Source organism: Macaca fascicularis, chromosome 10 (genome assembly GCF_037993035.2).
Source record: "Macaca fascicularis isolate 582-1 chromosome 10, T2T-MFA8v1.1".
NCBI lineage: Eukaryota > Metazoa > Chordata > Mammalia > Primates > Cercopithecidae > Macaca > Macaca fascicularis.
This window is the reverse complement of record NC_088384.1, coordinates 36113884-36121249: the sequence shown is the minus strand read 5'-3', so window position 1 is coordinate 36121249 and position 7366 is coordinate 36113884. Positions and strand designations below refer to the sequence as shown.

Here is a 7366-nt window from a genome sequence, read left to right as displayed (position 1 = left end):
AAGCTTTCATTGGGGTGAAACTTTTGGCTGATTTTATGTTGCAAGCTGTTAATGAGTGTAGTATCACAAACCTGTCAAGAATTTGTGCTGTATAAAATGGAAAAAAAAGCCCAAGATCTTGATTGGAATACAAGTTGTTCATCCCAAAGCAAAAAATCCAAAGTGCTCTGAAATCTGAAACGTTTTGAGTGCTGACGTGATGCTCAAAGGAAATAATTTCACTAATCTCAGATATAATAAGTAAAAATAAATAAAAATAAAGGAAATGTTCATAGGAGTATTGTGGATTTTTGATTTTTCAATTAGGAATGTTCAACTCTTCTTTTTTGTGATGGAGCCTTGCTCTGTCGCCCAGCCTGGAGAGCAGTGGCGCCATCTCGGCTCACTGCAAGCTACGCTTCCCAGGTTCGTGCCATTCTCCTGCCTCAGCCTCCCGAGTAGCTGGGACTACAGATGCCCACCACCACGCCTGGGTAATTTTTTGTATTTTTAGGAGAGACGGGGTTTCACTGTGTTAGCCAGGATGGTCTCAATCTCCTGACTTTGTGATCCGCCCACCTTGGCCTCCCAAAGTGCTGGGATTACAAGCATGAGCCACTGTACCTGGCCAAGGAATGCTCAACTCTTAAGTGTAATGCAAATATTTCAAAATCTGAAAAAATCTGAAATCCAAACACTTCTGGTCCCAAGCATTTCAGATAAGTGTATTCAACCTATATCGGTTTTTTAGGGGAAACACAAATAGAAGAATCTCTTATTTTGAGATTTAGTCCATGTGATAATTTTTTTGGAATAATTTGTAGAGAGGCATGAGGGCATATTGAGGATTGGGAACACCTTCAAGAAATGTTCAGATCATATCATAGGAGGCCATATAATAATAGGCCATATAATTGGGGTCAGGCTGTGGAGTCAGAAGATAATTATTTTTTTTTTCCTTATCTATTACTTCTTGCTCTGTTTTCCTAATCTGGATTTATATTAGTTTCAGTTTGGGGCTCCCTCATTATACCCAAATCTGTTTTGGTAATCAAATTAATTTCTGTGTCAAATATTTGGACTTAGCGTTTTCATTCCTTTCTGCAGCAAATACTGACTGTGGGCTGCCTCTCTAAAAGTGCTGCAGAAGGCGCATACCTATGGCACCAACTTGGTGATGCTGGTGCCTCCTCCAGGGGGATCAGGCAGCTTTGCCACTTGCTGTCCTTTTGGTGGAACAGATGGTTTGTGATCTTTGAAAAGTAAGTGATTTTTACTTGTGGCTCATTCCTTGATTTATCTCAAATTCTGAAATTTAAGGCTTTCCTGTTATTTTAAACTTACTTTGTTAAACAGTTGTTTGTGGCCAGGCGTGGTGGCTCATGCCTGTAGTCCCAGCACTTTGGGAGGCCAAGGCGGGTGAATCACCTGAGGTCAGGAGTTCAAGACCAGCCTGGCCAACATGGTGAAACCTCATCTCTACAAAAATACAAAAATTACTTGGGTGCCTGTAATACCCGCTACTTGGGAGACTGAGGCAGGAGAATCACTTGAATCCAGGAAGCAGAGGTTGCAGTGGGCTGAGATCGCACTGTTGCACTCCAGCCTAGGTGACCAAGTGAGACAGTCTCCAAAAAAAAAAAAAAAAAAGTGTGCAATAGCTCTGATTACAAATAGTACCAATTATCAATATAAGGTAGGAAGATTTAAAAATACAATTTTTGTGGTTGACATAATAGTATAGTTTTGAAAACTCTCATCCTGTAAAATTAGTCGAGATAATAATCAGTTCAACAAAGTTTTAGAAAATAAAGTATTTTCACACATTATTTTCGGATGACAGCAAGAACTCTACTCACTATGATAGAATTTCAAAGCTATTAAAATAAGCATGTAAAACACCTGTTTTAGGACACATACAAACTATTAAGCACACAATATAGAAAAAATGTATAGAAACATTTTTTTGTTTTTTTTTTTTGGTTTTTAACTTGGAGATATAATTTTAATAACTAGATAAGAAATATAGGAGATTTTTATTGGTTAAACTCTACAGGACAATGCCGGAGAGAAGCAGATATTTTAAAAATTGGACTCAAGCAGCATGTATATTCACGTCTTTACTCTTAAACCTGTCTGAAAAACACTTAGAGAAATAGCATTCTTGGTATTATGTTGGTCCAGTGAGGATGAGAAGGTATTTTGACCCAAACATATGGATACAGGCTTCAAGGACACAGTGAGTTATACCATCTGAAGAAACGGGAAACGAAAAGCTGTGTGGCTGGGAATCGGCAGTTTGTAACAACAGCTGGTGCTGTGGGCAACAGTCTAATAGGGAAACTACTCAGCAGCAAGCCTTGCACACAGACAAAACAAAATCCACACCTGTGGTTGTTTACAAAGGGCAGAAGGGGCCACGGAAGACACATCGTTAATATGGTGGAGAGCACCATTAGCGGTTCTAGCAAAATAAAAAAGAACATGACATACTTTGAAATTCAGAGCCTGACATTAACAAGCTACAGTTTTGACAACTCGTAGAAAGAGATGGTCTCTACAATTTTGAATCTCCAGCACATTTCACAATGCCTGCCTGGCACATACTATGTACCAGGTAAATGTGTGTGGAATTGAAGTCAACATTATGTCATATGCACAAATGTTTATACCTCGTTCCAAAAAGGGATAGGGAGGTATTTTGTGGCTATAAGGGAAGAATTGATAAAAACATAAATGTTGATCATGGAGATTTGGAGGAGAAAGACCTCCTGGATTTAAAGCCTGGCTCCTTAACTGTATGACCTAGATAAGTTATTTTTCCTCTTGGAATTCTTAATTTTTGTAAAATGTTCATAATGATGCTTATCTACTGGAGTTGTTAAAAAGATCAGATGCATTTTGTAGACAAAGGGTCTTGCAAAAGGTCTAGCACATAGAAGAGTCTCCGTAAGATTAGGTCCTCTTCTTTACATGCTTCAATTGTATGTCACTCTTTTTTACCTTTATTAGATTAGTCTAAAGCAGGAGTCAGCAAACCATCCCTCTCTGGCCAATTTCAGCCTATTTTGGAAGTAAAATTTTATTGTAACATTGGCGTGTCCATTTGTTTATGTGTTGTCTGTGGCAGCTTTATGTATGTAACAGTGGAGTTGAGTAGTTGCAGCAGCATCCTTACGGCTTGCAAAGCCTAAAATACTGACTTATTTTTAAATGTACATATATTTTTATAAGGAGACACACTATAGTAATTAAAGCAGTGTATTTTTGGTTTCAGAATGGGCACATAGTTAAACGGAATAATGTATAAAAAAAAAAATGTTCCTCAGGCCGGGCTCAGTGGCTCACTCCTATAATCCCAGCACTTTGGGAGGCCGAGGTGGCTGGATCACCTGAGGTCAAGAGTTTGATACCAGCCTGGTCAACAGGACAAAAGCATCTCTACTAAAAATACAAAAATTACCCAGGCGTGGTGGCTCGCCTGTAGTCCCAGCTACTCGGGAGAAACAAACTCAAGAGACACAGTGCTAAAGTTATGTTTGAAAGTGGCAAATGGAATAAGATCAATGATCAAAACTTGTGTGTGTGTGTGTGTGTGTGTGTGTGTGTGTGTGTGTATGCATGCTGGTGTGGATCGTTAATTATTGACACATTTAACTCATGTAGTCTTCACAATAACTGTATAAGGTAGGTATGTACTTTTATTATTTCCACTCTACAAATGAGAAAACAGATACTCCATGACTTTCCCAGGGCCACCCAAAAGTGTTAGAGCCGGAATTCAACCTCTGGAGCCTGAAGTCCATGCTATCGCTGCACTGTCCTGTGGTAAGGGAAAAGGCCAAGGTGTCTCCTGGTTTTAGAGCTAGTATTTGGAAGGATTGCAGCTGAGCTATGTTTGCATGTATACCAAACCTTATTGAGCACTGACAAACTACAAAGTGTTTCTTACAAACATTTTTACCTTGTGATGTTAATGATCGTAACCCCTCTTGCAGTTACCCTTTTGATAATTCATGTATATCAGGAAAAGCCTTCATGCAAAAGTTGCCATTTTGGAAACACTTTGAAAACTCTGGTTCAGTGTTAAATTTAGGAAGATGTGTGGTGACAGTTTTCTTTCTGTGGTCTTACGCGTATATTTTCCATCTCTTTACCACTAATTACCACTAATATGCAACAACAACAAAAGGGTGTGATTGTTAGAAAAATCTTGTAAAGAGCCTAAAACTTAAAAACTTTGAAAATAATCTCCAAACTCATTAAACAGCTTAATATTTGTTTCCAAAGTCCTAGCCTCTGGCTTGGTGTATCATATTTTGGATGGTCAGTTTACAAGTCATGTAGACCTCATTGCTGCTGAGAGCTCACTGGGCCTTAGTGTTCTTGTACCAGGATTGCATAAGAAATAAACACGTTTCTTTGGAAAATTGAAAATTTTAGCAAATTTTTCCTGAAATATTTTGCCAATTCTCTATGGCATTCTAGTTTCCTTGAAAAGAAAGAAATTTTGTTTTGTTCTGTTTTAAGACAGAATGTGTCCTGTCACCTAGGCTGGAGTGAAGTGGCGTGATCTTGGCTCACAGCAGCCTCCACCTCCGGGGCTCCCCGCTCAGCCACCTGAGTAGTTCGAACTGTAGGCACGCACCAACATGCCCAGTTAGTTTTGTTTATTTTGTATAGGGCCAAGGTCCCACTATGTCCCCCAGCCTGGTCTCAAACTCCTGGGTTCAAGCAGTGCTCTTGCCTTCACCTCCCAAAGTGCAGGGATTACAGGCATGAGCCATCGCACCCAGCCAGAAAGAATTTTTTGTACTATTTAAGTTTGGGACCCAGTATAAGAAACTTCCATATGCGAAATCACTCTGAATAAACTGCAGTTGAAGATACTGTTCATTAGGTTGTGTGATGGCGCCTGTAACAAATTATCAAGGTTTATACCATAAAAAGGTTTATTTCCTGTAAGGAACTGGTACATTTGTTATTCTGAGAAAGGGAACACTATGTAATACATTGGATTTTCTATTTGCCCTGGCTGGTAGGAAGCTTATGTCTAAGTGTTGGGCTCAGTTACTAGGGCTTTTTGTTGTGTATTAATGTTAATTGGTCTTCTTTTATCTGGATTTTTTTTTTTTTTTTTTTGAGATGGAGTCTCCCTCTGTCACCTAGGCTGGAGTGCAGTGGCACAATCTCGGCTCACTGCAAGCTCCGCCTCCCGGGTTCATGCCATTCTCCTGCCTCAGCCTCCCTAGTGGCTGGGACTACAGGTACCTGCCAGCTCACCCAGCTAATTTTTTATATTTTTGGTAGAGACAAAGTTTCACCATGTTAGCCAGGATGGTGTCAATCTCCTGACCTCATGATCTGCCTGCCTCAGCCTCCCAAAGTGCTGGGATTACAGGCGTGAGCCAATGCCCCTGGCCTTACCTGGATTTTTAATGTAAATTCCTTATATCCTTTTTGGAATTAGGTCACACATAAATCAATTACTATCTATTTCTGTGAGACTTAACTCCTTCTCACATAGGAGTTAAACCACATTAAAAATTAAATCCTGGCTTTTTCCAAGTCCCAGCCTAGGGCTTTGCCATGTAAATCTGTGGGAGTAGGGATGTGGGTTTTCAACATTAAACAGCCCTTGTATCTTTGAGCAGTGCTTGTGTGCAATGTGTGTACAGGTAGCTAGTGGCATCACAATTGAATAAAGTATGCTGTTTTTGCAGGCACGTGTTAGGACTCAGTGAACAACATGTTATGGACGTGCTCGAATGAATCTATCAATCAGTGGTGTAACCCTGGGAATCAAGCCTTCCATTATGTCTGCCAGAGACTTGGAGTCCGTCACATCATCACTGAGCCCAAAGGTGAGGTGCACTCATGGTCTTGCACCACCATGGTCATCCCATCACCTCAAAGCTATTGCAGGGAGGCCAGGCAGGAAAGAGACCCCGCCTACTGGGAAGAAGGCAGGCGTGAGCAGACCAGGCAACCAGTCCGCAGGAGCCACAGGCCAGGCCTTCCTAAAAGATACACACCTGTTCCTGTCTTGCCTGTGTGAATGCTGGGGGCAGCGTGTGCTGCAATCAAGGGAGCTCCAGCTTAACTGACCTACATGGCTCGCTCTCCCTGCGGAGCAGCAGTGTGATGAAAACCTTTCACAGGATTCCATCTCTTAGTGCAGAATTGTTGGTAAATGTTTTTAAAGATACTGTTCACATTTCTGTGGTCTTTCTGCTCTTGTCCCCAGCTTGAAGTTGTTGAAGTTGGGGCTTGTCTCTTTGATCCCACATATGAAACCTGCATTGTCCCACACAGGGACAGACCCTTGCCTTGGGAGGGACTGAATGATGACTTCATGTGGCCCCTTCATTTTACAGAGGAGGAATCTGGGTCGTACCATGCTGGCAGAGTTGGTGCAGACCACTCAGAGAGCAGGAACTAGGAACTAAAGGCCAGCTGCTGCCCAGTAATCTAATGCATACTTCCTTCAACTTGAATGGGTTGTGAGCCATCCCTAGGGGCTAGCCCCCCACCTCCTCATGCCAGGGGTTTTTCTTTGCTCCATGGCAACCATCTTTCCTGTCCCTTCTTTCTCATCACCCTGCTCGCTTTCTCCCTGCCTCAGTGGCCTGTCATTGCTCTCTATTGAGTGCCCCTTCCTTCATGGCTCTCCTGGACCTCAGCCAGGCTGGTGTGCTGGGTGGGGACAGCACCTTGTCACCAGGGACAGCTGCTTTGCAGGGCCTGTTGGCCAAGGTCTCGCAGCATTGGACTCAGTGGTGTGTGCAAATCTCTCTTCTCCTTTTGTGTTGCAGCGAGGATGCTGTGAGGAAAGCTGGCATGGCGCACAGTAAATCCAGCAATGATACGGAGAGCCATGTGTTCCTGAAGGCCAAGCCCCGGGTAAGTCCATAGCGGGTGAGTCCCTCTGGCAGAGAGGCTGGGAAAGGAGAGTGTCACAGGCTCTGGAACCTCTCTGGGGGGGGTTCTAGGGAGACGGAGTGGTGTGGTTGCTCGTTGATTGATCACAGGGAGTCGGGATGGGGTGGTTGCTCATTGATGACTGGGAGTCTGGGTGGGGTGGTTGCTCATTGATTGATTATAGGGAATCGGGTTGGGGTGACTATTCATTTATTGATCACAGGGAGTCGGGGCAGGGCCTGTTGGCCAAGGTCCCGCAGCATTGGACTCAGCGGTGTGTGCAAACCTCTCCTTTTGTGTTGTAGCGAGGATGGCAAGAAGAAAGCTGGCGTGGCGCACAGTAAATCCAGCAACGATAAGGAGAGCCATGTGTTCCGTATCTATCTCTGTGTCCATGGCTTTGGCCTCTGAGCGCATGGCTCTGCCCTGATGGTCATCTTTCTTTTCTTAAAGGGTAGCACGTGTT

General features: G+C 42.8%; 1 long non-coding RNA gene across 1 annotated transcript; it reads left to right on the top strand.

Annotated features, from left to right (window-relative positions):
• Window positions 1–1105: 1105 nt before the first annotated feature.
• On the top strand, window positions 1106–6959 carry LOC135965318 (uncharacterized). Its single transcript, XR_010578227.1, has 3 exons — window positions 1106–1241; window positions 5703–5843; window positions 6795–6959. It is a non-coding gene; the product is annotated as an uncharacterized lncRNA (long non-coding RNA).
• Window positions 6960–7366: the final 407 nt, after the last annotated feature.